Here is a 15,892-nt window from a genome sequence, read left to right as displayed (position 1 = left end):
TTTATACTGTAAATACAGTTTTTTGCAAACACGTGTGCCATTTTTTACTTTTGTTTTACGAGACTTTGTCTAAGAATACAACAAACAAAGAACGATACAATTCAGTACAATTACTGAATACAATTAGCTTCCGCGTTCCTACCAGATCCACTAGCCATTAGCGTCTCTTCGAGTACGACCATGCTGGGACCATCTACCTTCGCTTTAGTCCTATTCCTCGACTCATGCATTTCGAGATCTAGATTGGCTCCTCAGTAGAACTTATGGTTGCAGCATTGGGAGCGGTCTGGCGAACTGCTGCTGATGGATGCCTGTTCTGTGATGTCTCATCTTTCAATGCGTGACTGTTATAATTTACTTTATTTCTGTTGTTAGCTTGACTATTTATTTTGTTGAGTTGTTTACGTTGTACATACATATTTATTCTTCGTTATATTTGTCTCATTGTTTATATCGTTAATGGTTTGCATTGTTAATTTTTTATAAATATTTATTTGTTTTGTTAATACTTACACATTTTATTTTTGTAACTGCTTGTTTTCGTTGCTTGATTTTTTATATTGTTAATTGTTACTTTGTCAAATCTTGTGTATTTAGTTTTCTTTTTATTTGCTCGCGTATCAAGTATTGTAGTTATTGCTAGCTTTCTTTTCATGGACTTTATTATATGATACTTAATAATATTTATAATCTTTGTTACACTCTCTTGGCCATCTTTTTTTTATTTTAGTAATAATGTAAAATGGCGTATGCCGTTGGTGAATAAATAAATAGATAAATGTTGTGTGTTTTAAACGCGGTTCTAATGTTGTACTTTATACCTACTCTTCTAATTTTCTCCGGTAATTCCGGCACATAAGGGATTGACAAAAAACGAAAATATATTATTAATATGCAATGGAGGAAACATAGTGTTATGTATATTGGTTCGTATCTATAGATATTTAGTAGTTAAGCACATTTAGAACTATCCAGTTATTTGCATATTAGGCGTATTATGTAGGGGCTCCACTGAACATCCGAACTATCACTGTCAAGCTCATGACCCCGAATTACCGAATAACAAAACAGAAGTTAATAAAACTCACGCTACAATAACAGGCGAAACGTTCTTAGAGTACTTACGACTACAATTCCACACAAAACTACTTTTTCTAAACACACAGTACTTTTCACCAAATAAATGCACTAAGTGCTTTTCTCTGTTTTTCGGCTCATCGCCGACTCCCTTCAAATAAGAATTTATCGTGAAGAGATTTGAAAAAGATTCGTTTTATTTATTCTTTCTTCTTTTTATAGTAATATAACATATTTATTCCCAAATACAATATTTTAAAATGTAACTAAATTATATTTTAAAATGCCAGTAATTATTAATAAATGACAATGATGTATGTATGTTACATAACTTGTAAATTTTTAAAACGCTCATAAACACGTACATTATTTTCTTAATCTTTTCCTATTCTGTAACAAGCATGTAGATTATATGATATGTATATATTGGAAGTGCGTTAAAGGATTGTCGACTGCGACTGATAAATCAAGACATTTAAAGACAGGCTATTATAATTTATCTATATTTTATCCACACGTAATTGAAAGTTTTGGGTGGCAGAATATTTTTGTTCAATTACAGTAGGATGCAATCACCACCTAAGTATTCTATCCATTGGTCTTAGCACAAACGTTCCTGGGTTATTCACCACTCAAGTAGTGACGACATGCGCGTCGTTAACAGTCGGAAAGGTCACTCAAACAAATCGTGATCAAAGATAACCCGTGAATTCTCACGTGGACCAGGTCAACACACACTATTCGTGTTATACTATGCCCAGCCAATAGCAGTTCCTTGCCCAGAGCATCGAACAGTGTCCAGTTACGTCTTGATAGGGACCATTGAATACATATCTTCAGTGTTATGCCATGTCCAGCCAATAGCAGTTCCTTGCTCAGAGCGTCGAACAGTGTCCAGTGACGTCTTGATAAGGACCAGTCAACACACATCTCTAGTGTTGCGCTGTCCAGCCAATAGCAGTTCCTTGCCCAGAGCGTCGAACAGTGTCCAGTGACGTCTCGATAGGGACCAATTAACACATATCTTCAGTGTTACGCCATGTCCAGCCAATAACAGTTCCTTGCCCAGAGCGTCGAACAGTGTCCAGTGACGTCTTGATAGGGACCATTGAACACATATCTTCAGTGTTATGCCATGTCCAGCCAATAGCAGTTCCTCGCCCAGAGCGTCGAACAGTGTCCAGTGACGTCTCGATAAGGACCAGTCAACACACATCTCTAGTGTTGCGCTGTCCAGCCAATAGCAGTTCCTTGCTCAGAGCGTCGAACAGTGTCCAGTTACGTCTTGATAGGGACCATTGAATACATATCTTCAGTGTTATGCCATGTCCAGCCAATAGCAGTTCCTCGCCCAGAGCGTCGAACAGTGTCCAGTGACGTCTCGATAAGGACCAGTCAACACACATCTCTAGTGTTGCGCTGTCCAGCCAATAGCAGTTCCTTGCTCAGAGCGTCGAACAGTGTCCAGTTACGTCTTGATAGGGACCATTGAATACATATCTTCAGTGTTATGCCATGTCCAGCCAATAGCAGTTCCTTGCTCAGAGCGTCGAACAGTGTCCAGTGACGTCTCGATAGGGACCATTGAACACATATCTTCAGTGTTATGCCATGTCCAGCCAATAGCAGTTCCTTGCCCAGAGCGTCGAACAGTGTCCAGTGACGTCTCGATAGGGACCATTCAACACATATCTTCAGTGTTATGCCATGTCCAGCCAATAGCAGTTCCTTGCCCAGAGCGTCGAACAGTGTCCAGTGACGTCTTGATAGGGACCATTGAACACATATCTTCAGTGTTATGCCATGTCCAGCCAATAGCAGTTCCTTGCCCAGAGCGTCGAACAGTGTCCAGTGACGTCTCGATAGGGACCAAAATCAACACATATTTTTCAGTGTTATGCCATGTTCCAGCCAATTAGCAGTTCCTTGCCCAGAGCGTCGACACAGTGTCCAGTGGATGTCTTGATAGGGACCATTGCAACACATATCTTCAGTGTTATGCCATGTCCAGCCAATAGCAGTTCCTTGCCCAGAGCGTCGAACAGTGTCCAGTGACGTCTCGATAGGGACCAATTAACACACATATCTTCAGTGTTACGCCATGTCCAGCCAATAACAGTTCCTTGCCCAGAGCGTCGAACAGTGTCCAGTTACGTCTTGATAGGGACCATTGAATACATATCTTCAGTGTTATGCCATGTCCAGCCAATAGCAGTTCCTTGCCCAGAGCGTCGAACAGTGTCCAGTGACGTCTCGATAGGGACCATTGAACACATATCTTCAGTGTTATGCCATGTCCAGCCAATAGCAGTTCCTTGTCCAGAGCGTCGAACAGTGTCCAGTGACGTCTTGATAGGGACCACTGAACACATATCTTCAGTGTTATGCCATGTCCAGCCAATAGCAGTTCCTTGCCCAGAGCGTCGAACAGTGTCCAGTGACGTCTTGATAGGGACCATTCAACACATATCTTCAGTGTTATGCCATGTCCAGCCAATAGCAGTTCCTTGCCCAGAGCGTCGAACAGTGTCCAGTGACGTCTCGATAGGGACCACTGAACACATATCTTCAGTGTTATGCCATGTCCAGCCAATAGCAGTTCCTTGCCCAGAGCGTCGAACAGTGTCCAGTGAAGTCTTGATAGGGACCATTGAACACATATCTTCAGTGTTATGCCATGTCCAGCCAATAGCAGTTCCTTGCCCAGAGCGTCGAACAGTGTCCAGTGATGTCTTGATAGGGACCATTCAACACTATCTTCAGTGTTATGCCATGTCCAGCCAATAGCAGTTCCTTGCCCAGAGCGTCGAACAGTGTCCAGTGACGTCTTGATAGGGACCACTGAACACATATCTTCAGTGTTATGCCATGTCCAGCCAATAGCAGTTCCTTGCCCAGAGCGTCGAACAGTGTCCAGTGACGTCTTGATAGGGACCATTGAACACATATCTTCAGTGTTATGCCATGTCCAGCCAATAGCAGTTCCTTGCCCAGAGCGTCGAACAGTGTCCAGTGACGTCTCGATAGGGACCAATTAACACATATCTTCAGTGTTACGCCATGTCCAGCCAATAACAGTTCCTTGCCCAGAGCGTCGAACAGTGTCCAGTTACGTCTTGATAGGGACCATTGAATACATATCTTCAGTGTTATGCCATGTCCAGCCAATAGCAGTTCCTCGCCCAGAGCGTCGAACAGTGTCCAGTGACGTCTTGATAGGGACCATTGAACACATATCTTCAGTGTTATGCCATGTCCAGCCAATAGCAGTTCCTTGTCCCAGAGCGTCGAACAGTGTCCAGTGACGTCCTCGATAGGGACCATTGAACACATATCTTCAGTGTTATGCCATGTCCAGCCAATAGCAGTTCCTTGCCCAGAGCGTCGAACAGTGTCCAGTGACGTCTTGATAGGGACCATTGAACACATATCTTCAGTGTTATGCCATGTCCAGCCAATAGCAGTTCCTTGCCCAGAGCGTCGAACAGTGTCCAGTGACGTCTCGATAGGGACCAATTAACACATATCTTCAGTGTTACGGCCATGTCCAGCCAATAACAGTTCCTTGCCCAGAGCGTCGAACAGTGTCCAGTTACGTCTTGATAGGGACCATTGAATACATATCTTCAGTGTTATGCCATGTCCAGCCAATAGCAGTTCCTCGCCCAGAGCGTCGAACAGTGTCCAGTGACGTCTTGATAGGGACCATTGAACACACATATCTTCAGTGTTATGCCATGTCCAGCCAATAGCAGTTCCTTGCCCAGAGCGTCGAACAGTGTCCAGTGACGTCTTGATAGGGACCATGAACACATATCTTCAGTGTTATGCCATGTCCAGCCAATAGCAGTTCCTTGCCCAGAGCGTCGAACAGTGTCCAGTGACGTCTTGATAGGGACCATTGAACACATATCTTCAGTGTTATGCCATGTCCAGCCAATAGCAGTTCCTTGCCCAGAGCGTCGAACAGTGTCCAGTGACGTCTTGATAGGGACCATTGAACACATATCTTCAGTGTTTATGCCATGTCCAGCCAATAGCAGTTCCTTGCCCAGAGCGTCGAACAGTGTCCAGTGACGTCTTGATAGGGACCATTGAACACATATCTTCAGTGTTATGCCATGTCCAGCCAATAGCAGTTCCTTGCCCAGAGCGTCGAACAGTGTCCAGTGACGTCTTGATAGGGACCATTGAACACATATCTTCAGTGTTATGCCATGTCCAGCCAATAGCAGTTCCTTGCCCAGAGCGTCGAACAGTGTCCAGTGACGTCTTGATAGGGACCATTGAACACATATCTTCAGTGTTATGCCATGTCCAGCCAATAGCAGTTCCTTGCCCAGAGCGTCGAACAGTGTCCAGTGACGTCTTGATAGGGGACCATTGAACACATATCTTCAGTGTTATGCCATGTCCAGCCAATAGCAGTTCCTTGCCCAGAGCGTCGAACAGTGTCCAGTGACGTCTCGATAGGGACCAATTAACACATATCTTCAGTGTTACGCCATGTCCAGCCAATAGCAGTTCCTTGCCCAGAGCGTCGAACAGTGTCCAGTTACGTCTTGATAGGGACCATTGAATACATATCTTCAGTGTTATGCCATGTCCAGCCAATAGCAGTTCCTCGCCCAGAGCGTCGAACAGTGTCCAGTGACGTCTTGATAAGGGACCATTGAAACACATATCTTCAGTGTTATGCCATGTCCAGCCAATAGCAGTTCCTTGCCCAGAGCGTCGAACAGTGTCCAGTGACGTCTTGATAGGGACCATTGAACACATATCTTCAGTGTTATGCCATGTCCAGCCAATAGCAGTTTCCTTGCCCAGAGCGTCGAACAGTGTCCAGTGACGTCTTGATAGGGACCATTGAACACATATCTTCAGTGTTATGCCATGTCCAGCCAATAGCAGTTCCTTGCCCAGAGCGTCGAACAGTGTCCAGTGACGTCTTGATAGGGACCATTGAACACATATCTTCAGTGTTATGCCATGTCCAGCCAATAGCAGTTTCCTTGCCCAGAGCGTCGAACAGTGTCCAGTGACGTCTTGATAGGGACCATTGAACACATATCTTCAGTGTTATGCCATGTCCAGCCAATAGCAGTTCCTTGCCCAGAGCGTCGAACAGTGTCCAGTGACGTCTTGATAGGGACCAATCAACACATATCTTCAGTGTTTATGCCATGTCCAGCCAATAGCAGTTCCTTGCCCAGAGCGTCGAACAGTGTCCAGTGACGTCTTGATAGGGACCATTGAACACATATCTTCAGTGTTATGCCATGTCCAGCCAATAGCAGTTCCTTGCCCAGAGCGTCGAACAGTGTCCAGTGACGTCTCGATAGGGACCAATTAACACATATCTTCAGTGTTACGCCATGTCCAGCCAATAACAGTTCCTTGCCCAGAGCGTCGAACAGTGTCCAGTTACGTCTTGATAGGGACCATTGAATACATATCTTCAGTGTTATGCCATGTCCAGCCAATAGCAGTTCCTCGCCCAGAGCGTCGAACAGTGTCCAGTGACGTCTTGATAGGGACCATTGAACACATATCTTCAGTGTTATGCCATGTCCAGCCAATAGCAGTTCCTTGTCCAGAGCGTCGAACAGTGTCCAGTGACGTCTTGATAGGGACCATTGAACACATATCTTCAGTGTTATGCCATGTCCAGCCAATAGCAGTTCCTTGCCCAGAGCGTCGAACAGTGTCCAGTGACGTCTCGATAGGGACCATTCAACACATATCTTCAGTGTTACGCCATGTCCAGCCAATAACAGTTCCTTGCCCAGAGCGTCGAACAGTGTCCAGTGACGTCTTGATAGGGACCATTGAACACATATCTTCAGTGTTATGCCATGTCCAGCCAATAGCAGTTCCTTGCCCAGAGCGTCGAACAGTGTCCAGTGACGTCTTGATAGGGACCATTGAACACATATCTTCAGTGTTATGCCATGTCCAGCCAATAGCAGTTCCTTGCCCAGAGCGTCGAACAGTGTCCAGTGACGTCTCGATAGGGACCAATTAACACATATCTTCAGTGTTACGCCATGTCCAGCCAATAACAGTTCCTTGCCCAGAGCGTCGAACAGTGTCCAGTTACGTCTTGATAGGGACCATTGAATACATATCTTCAGTGTTATGCCATGTCCAGCCAATAGCAGTTCCTCGCCCAGAGCGTCGAACAGTGTCCAGTGACGTCTTGATAGGGACCATTGAACACATATCTTCAGTGTTATGCCATGTCCAGCCAATAGCAGTTCCTTGTCCCAGAGCGTCGAACAGTGTCCAGTGACGTCTCGATAGGGACCATTGAACACATATCTTCAGTGTTATGCCATGTCCAGCCAATAGCAGTTCCTTGCCCAGAGCGTCGAACAGTGTCCAGTGACGTCTCGATAGGGACCAATCAACACATATCTTCAGTGTTACGCCATGTCCAGCCAATAACAGTTCCTTGCCCAGAGCGTCGAACAGTGTCCAGTGACGTCTTGATAGGGACCATTGAACACATATCTTCAGTGTTATGCCATGTCCAGCCAATAGTAGTTCCTTGCCCAGAGCGTCGAACAGTGTCCAGTGACGTTTCGATAGGGACAAATCAACACATATCTTCAGTGTTACGCCATGTCCAGCCAATAACAGTTTCCTTGCCCAGAGCGTCGAACAGTGTCCAGTGACGTCTCGATAAGGACCAGTCAACACATATCTTCAGTGTTACGCCATGTCCAGCCAATAACAGTTCCTTGCCCAGAGCGTCGAACAGTGTCCAGTGACGTCTCGATAGGGACCAATCATTACATATCTTCAGTGTTACGCCATTTCCAGCCAATAACAGTTCCTTGCCCAGAGCGTCGAACAGTGTCTAGTTACGTCTCGATAGGGACCAATCAACACATATCTTCAGTGTTACGCCATGTCCAGCCAATAACAGTTCCTTGCCCAGAGCGTCGAACAGTGTCCAGTGACGTCTCGATAGGGACCAATCAACACATATCTTCAGTGTTTACGCCATGTCCAGCCAATAACAGTTCCTTGCCCAGAGCGTCGAACAGTGTCCAGTGACGTCTCGATAGGGACCAATCAACACATATCTTCAGTGTTACGCCATGTCCAGCCAATAACAGTTCCTTGCCCAGAGCGTCGAAAAGTGTTCAGTGACATCTCGATGGGGGACAGTCAACACAAATCTCCAGTGTTGCGCTGTCCAGCCAATAGAAGTTTTCAGGAGTAATCGTCGTGTTCCAGTAAGAACACGTGTGCCACAGACCAAGAGAAGTAACAGACTCGGCATAACACTTGCTCGGCGGAGCTAGGTCAGCTATTTCACCGATAAAGTGGGGAGAAACCACTCCCGAGCGTCGCGTCTTTCTTTTTTTACCATTGTACCTTATTACAGTCCACTAATACAAGTTATGCTTCTACAATTGTAGTTAATTAAAAAATGATACTATCAAAGTTGTTGGATTGGAACTTTTTATGAAAACAATTATTTTTTTAAATTTAATGTAGTTTGATGAACTTTAAGTAATGTTTTATTATGTTTCTTCTACAATCATAGATATTTGTAAAATATTTAAACCTTTTTCTTAACTTTTTATACATCATATAAAACAAAATTATCACTGTATAATTATTTCTTCTTCAATAGGTTTTTATAGTATCGCCATTTCATTTATATAATATATTACAACTATAGTTATCAAACTAACGTTCAGGGATATTATATCCAATTTAATTGACAAATGTAAGTAAGAAAAATAGTCACTGTAGAAGACCTATAGACTAGTTAGATAACAATTTAGGGTAGGTCTGGCCCTACGGTTAACTCATACTAATGGTAAAAGTTGGTCATTTGTTAACTCAAATCTGGCCCAACGACTTTCTCGGTGACAAAAATCGCCTGACCAAATAAACAAAAACTTTATCACAGAAGGTAAGAATTAAATATTACTTAAGGAAACCTTGTGTAATCAATCGGATAAGTAATCTTCGAGTAAATCACGTAAAGGTTTTTAAACAACCGTCTTTAATTATTATTAAACATCTTGGTCAATCAAGTGTATGATTTTATCTGTATAAAAGCTCAATTTAAATCTTACACACTCACAATGAAGAAAGTCTGGGGCTGAAACAAACTTGCGGCAAAGCTTTTTTACTGCGTAAGCCAATAACACAGGGTGCCGAAACTATTGTTACGGCCCTGGATATCGTTGCGGGTGCGGTCGAGTGCCAACTATCGATTATTCCTGTCTCCTGAGATAAATGAAGGGAATGTCACGCGATGGTCAAATGTTTCTGAAGAGCAAGGTTGCTATGTTTTATTTGATAATAATTAGATTGCTTAGTTTAAAATAAAATTGTAACTATTTGTAGATAGTTTTGTCTTTATGTTATATGCTTAAAGTGTGTACTTTTCACCAACACTTTTAAAAGTTCGTGCTGTTTACAAGTTCACATATTCAATGTATCAACATTAAATTTATAATTTACACGCAAAGCTCAATCAGAAAAATATATTAAAACGTTAGAAAATAGAAGATTAAATTTAAAATTCAAATTTGTTATATAGAAAATGTTGCGAAATATTTTGACTGAACCACCAAATTCCAGTGTAAAAATGTTTCGGACTGTTTGTTTCGTTCGGTTATTTTCAGATTATATATTTTTTGTACTGTAAAGCGTATTGTATAAAAGACAAAATTGGTGGAACTTATAGGCTGACAGACAAAACAAAGGAACTTATGGGCTGACAGACAAGACAGTGGAACTTATGGACTGACAGACAAGACAGTGGAACTTATGTGCTGACAGACAAGACAGTGGAACTTATGTGCTGGCTGACAGACAAGACAGTGGAACTTATGTGCTGGCTGACAGACAAGACAGTGGAACTTGTGTGCTGACAGACAAGACAGTGGAACTTATGTGCTTACAGACAAGACAGTGGAACTTATGTGCTGGCTGACACACGAGACAGTGGAACTTATGTGCTGACAGACAAGACAGTAGAACTTATGTGCTGACTGACAAGACAGTGGAACTTATGTGCTGGCTGACAGACAAGACAGTGGAACTTATGTGCTGACAGACAAGACAGTGAAACTTATGGACTGACAGAAAAGACAGTGGAACTTATAGACTGACAGACATGACAGTGGAACTTATGGGCAGTATGCAGCGGGATTTTGAAAATAAGAAAATCACAATCTATGGTTTTGTAATCCTATTTAAATTCCTCCTTTTGAGTTTAATTTTTATACATAAATCATCATCATATGAATGCATAAGCTATAAAAAGAATTTAATGTGATTATGAATATCATAAAAAGGGAGAGAAAGATTATTAGCAAGCGGTTTATTTATGTACATAACCTTTCACAATAGCGCACGAACGCGTTTTATTTAAATTGTTATAAAAATACTATAAACACAAAATAATCTATCCACATAATCTCAATTATAGCTTTCCCTTTTAAAAAGGAAAACATATTGTAGTTATTATTATATGAGTTTTAAGTTTATTTGGACGGTTTTTAATTAAACTTAAAAAGAAGATAAATCTTCACTGAATTAACTTTTAAGCGGTACTCAATACACCTAAGTTTTTAAACATTATAATTGGCAAATCGAACTCATTAATTTGCACAGTAAAAAACTAGCAAATAAAAACTTTTAAATAGCAGCATAGAGCTTATACATCAAGTAAAATTAATAAAGTCCAAATAAAAACACTTACCCATTGAAATCAACCTCTAATCCATTTATCAAATACAATAAACATTAAAATCACTTTTGAATAGAAGCTGTTTAAAGTAAGTATTCGTTGAAGGTCTTGAAAAGACAGTTCCTTATTAAGGGTTTACAAAGATAAAAATGTCTTTCTCTCTAATACACTAGTTTTGTTGTTTTTCCAACATGGCATTTTATTCACGTCTTACTTAATTGTGTATGAATATATTTTGTAAAAATTGCGCAGGAATTACACACAATTTCTACAATATAACATTAATACTGATTAATATTTTGGTCTAGTTAGAAGTTAATCTTAGAAGTAACCAAGTGTTTGAATCAATCCATATAGAGATATTGACATTTCCTATCATTGTATATTACACAAAGTATAGCAATACGTCTAAAGGTTTGAAATCTAAAATCTTCTTCGGGTGAATTTAAAATGTACCAAGGGACTAACGCTCATTTAACGTAACGAACTAATATTCTGTAGAACTGCACCAAGTCCAGACGGGAGAAAATAAATCCAAGCGATGTCACTGCACAGAAGAGAAGAGCACAAACACACCACAACCGAACTGCATCAAACTGATACGATCAGCATCAGACTAGTCCAGACTGGAGAAAATGAATCTAAGTGGTGTCACTCCACAGAAGAGAAGAGCACAAACACACCACAACCGAACTGACGAACTGCATCAAACTTGATACGATCAGCATCAGACTGAGTCCAGTCTGAACTCAGACTGGAGGATATGAATCTAAGCGGTGTCACTCCACAGAAGAGAAGAGCACAAACACACCACAACCGAACTGACGAACTGCATCAAACCTGATACGATCAGCATCAGACAGAGTCCAGACGGGAGAAAAATAAATCCAAGCGATGTCACTGCACAGAAGAGAAGAGCACAAACACACCACAACCGAACTGCATCAAACTTGATACGATCAGCATCAGACTGAGTCCAGTCTGGACTCAGACTGGAGGAAATGATTCTAAGCGGTGTCACTCCACAGAGGAGAAGATCACAAACCCACCACAACCGAACTGCATCAAACCTGATACGATCAGCATCAGACTGAGTCCAGTCTGGACCCAGACTGGAGAAAATGATTCTAAGCGGTGTCACTCCACAGAGGAGAAGATCACAAACCCACCACAACCGAACTGCATCAAACCTGATACGATCAGCATCAGACTAGTCCAGACTGGAGAAAATGAATCTAAGTGGTGTCACTCCACAGAAGAGAAGAGCACAAACACACCACAACCGAACTGACGAACTGCATCAAACTTGATACGATCAGCATCAGACTGAGTCCAGTCTGAACTCAGACTGGAGGATATGAATCTAAGCGGTGTCACTCCACAGAAGAGAAGAGCACAAACACACCACAACCGAACTGACGAACTGCATCAAACCTGATACGATCAGCATCAGACAGAGTCCAGACGGGAGAAAATAAATCCAAGCGATGTCACTGCACAGAAGAGAAGAGCACAAACACACCACAACCGAACTGCATCAAACTTGATACGATCAGCATCAGACTGAGTCCAGTCTGGACTCAGACTGGAGGAAATGATTCTAAGCGGTGTCACTCCACAGAGGAGAAGATCACAAACCCACCACAACCGAACTGCATCAAACCTGATACGATCAGCATCAGACTGAGTCCAGTCTGGACCCAGACTGGAGAAAATGATTCTAAGCGGTGTCACTCCACAGAGGAGAAGATCACAAACCCACCACAACCGAACTGCATCAAACCTGATACGATCAGCATCAGACTGAGTCCAGACTGGAGAAAATGAATCCAAGCGGTGTCACTGCACAGAAGCCAAGAGCACAAACACACCACAACCGAACTGGCGAACTGTATCAAACTTGATACGATCAGCATCAGATTGAGTTCAGTCTGGACCCAGACTGGAGAGAATGAATCTAAGCGGTGTCACTCCACAGAGGAGAAGAGCACAAACCCACTACAACCGAACTGCATCAAACCTGATACGATCAGCATCAGACTAGTCCAGACTGGAGAAAATGAATCCAAGCGGTGTCACTGCACAGAAGCCAAGAGCACAAACACACCACAACCGAACTGGCGAACTGTATCAAACTTGATACGATCAGCATCAGACTGAGTCCAGTCTGGACCCAGACTGGAGTAAATGAATATAAGCGGTGTCACTGCACTGCACAGAAGCCAAGAGCACAAACACATCACAACCGAACTGACGAACAAAAGCCAATAGTGTATCAACCGCTTGAATCCATTCTCTCCAGTCTGGACTTGATGCAGTTCGTCAGTTCGGATGTGATATGTTTGTGCTCTTGGCTTCTGTGCAGTGACACCGCTTATATTCATTTACTCCAGTCTGGGTCCCAGACTGGACTCAGTCTGATGCTGATCGTATTAGTTTGATGCAGTTCGGTTGTGGTGGGTTTGTGCTCTTCTCCTCTGTGGAGTGACACCGCTTAGATTCATTCTCTCCAGTCTGGGTCCAGACTGAACTCAATCTGATGCTGATCGTATCAAGTTTTATACAGTTCGCCAGTTCGGTTGAGGTGTGTTTGTGCTCTTGGCTTCTGTGCAGTGACACCGCTTGGATTCATTTTCTCCAGTCTGGACTAGTCTGATGCTGATCGTATCAGGTTTGATGCAGTTCGGTTGTAGTGGGTTTGTGCTCTTCTCCTCTGTGGAGTGACACCGCTTAGATTAATTTACTCCAGTCTGGGTCCAGACTGGACTCAGTCTGATGCTGATCGTATCAGGTTTGATGCATGCAGTTCGGTTGTGGTGGGTTTGTGATCTTCTCCTCTGTGGAGTGACACCGCTTAGAATCATTTTCTCCAGTCTGGGTCCAGACTGGACTCAGTCTGATGCTGATCGTATCAGGTTTGATGCAGTTCGCCAGTTCGGTTGTGGTGGGTTTGTGCTCTTCTCCTCTGTGGAGTGACACCGCTTAGAATCATTCTCTCCAGTCTGGGTCCAGACTGAACTCAATCTGATGCTGATCGTATCAAGTTTGATACAGTTCGCCAGTTCGGTTGAGGTGTGTTTGTGCTCTTGGCTTCTGTGCAGTGACACCGCTTGGATTCATTTTCTCCAGTCTGGACTAGTCTGATGCTGATCGTATCAGGTTTGATGCAGTTCGGTTGTGGTGGGTTTTGTGCTCTTCTCCTCTGTGGAGTGACACCGCTTGGATTCATTCTTTTCAGATTGGACTTGATGTTTATGATTCCATTTAATAACAGATAATGAATTATGGTTTTCAAAAAAGTAATTAATTTAAATTGGGCTCTTTAAAACATTTAAATAAATTGTTATTGTCATTGTAAATTGACTGGATACATGTACACAAGAGGTGATAGCGGGTTTATTACTCACTCGATAAATCATACTCGTACCTACATTTAGATTTGGGTAGTGTATATACGGTAAGACAATAGAGAACTTTGAAAGAGGTTCACTTGACACGGAATGTATCCACATAACTATAATGAACCCCGTACACAAACAGTAATGTGGGAGACTGGGAACACATTTCGCGGTGAACAGAAACAAAAAGTTGCCACCTTCAAGACGCTGCTTATGAAATTAACCCAGATATCCGGGGTTCCGCAGGGAGCGTATTGTGTTCCTTATTCAGGGTGTACAAAGGCGTGTAAGCTTTCAAATCAGGACATCGAGCGGAACACCGGAACATGCAAACAAAGGAATGGAGCATTGTTGGACCCGAGTAGCGCCGAGAACGGCCGAGCGGTTACGGAGCCACCCGAGTGGTTCCTGTGCCACCCGAGTAGCTACGAACTCCTGCTCGAGAAGCAACAGTTGGTTTCTCCATAAAGTTAACCAAATCTGTTTTATGTTTGACCTAATCCCAGGTTATTATATCGTCCTAGTCATCAACAACTATCATACTAGCGCAGCAGTGAACACTACGATATTTAGGCTAATCTAGAGTTGATTTCGTATGTTAACAACAATGGTAAGGAATCTTACACCAACTGCAATCTGCCGTCTGGTAAAGTTAATGTATGATTATAGTATGACATTTAGAGTCGGACGGCACAGTTATTCTCACATAAAATATAAAATTTGAGAAGATATGGATAAATTGAGCTAAAGTAAATTGATCAATACACTAGGAAAGCGTTTAAATTATTCACACAGCTTCAACCCATATTTTATGAAGAGCACAGTTTTAAAACCAAATGAAATAAAAAAATAAAATTATTGTGATTACATTTTGCAGTTACCATCGCCTATTAAAATCACTTCTAGCGCTGGTGTCAGTTTTCATAATGGGAGTTCTAGACAAATACCAGAATCTCGTCAGATCTGCAAACAGTGATTGACGCCATACAATAGTTGAAGGGAGATTTTAACACCTTGAGCGTTTAGACATTTCCAATTGAGTTTAACAATCTGATTATACAATAAAACCATCCTGTGAAGGCAATCAACAGTTAGTTTTAAAATTTGGTTTGAAAGAGTCAGTGAAGTCAGTTTTGCGTTAAGGTAAATGTAGCAGGCTTTAATTGTAGCTTGGAGACTCATAAAATGATTGTTTGCACAGGCTTCCTACAGGACGAATCCACATAGAAAAGGCAAGGCTGAAATTAAGCCATAGTACTATGTACCAATACCCGATTAAAACATTAATACCTGCAGGCAATTTGGCACTAAAATGATCAACGTGATGAGTCCATGTTAACACTGGATCAAGTTGTGCCCCATAGAAATTTCCAAGCAATTAATCTAGTAAGGAATATGCCATTATAGTGGCAGGACCACTTTTAACGTCTATGGACCCAATGGAAAATTCAGAACATTGGATTTTGATGAGTTTATCTGAGCATTGTTCATTATTTAATGAGGCTTTTGAAATATTGGACACAAATTTTAAGGCCAAGACACATCTATAGCTGCAAACTTTCTTGAGCTATCTCTAAACCAGAGACTCTTGTCATCTGCATACAGTAGACGTTTTCCATACAGTAGTATGATTCAATGTCATTGACATGTATCAGGAGAAAAATTGGACAAAGTATTGATCCCTGGGCGATTC

The sequence above is a fragment of the Homalodisca vitripennis genome, chromosome 8, assembly GCF_021130785.1.
Source record: "Homalodisca vitripennis isolate AUS2020 chromosome 8, UT_GWSS_2.1, whole genome shotgun sequence".
Classification (NCBI taxonomy): Eukaryota; Metazoa; Arthropoda; class Insecta; order Hemiptera; family Cicadellidae; genus Homalodisca; species Homalodisca vitripennis.
Note: the sequence above shows the minus strand (reverse complement) of the source record.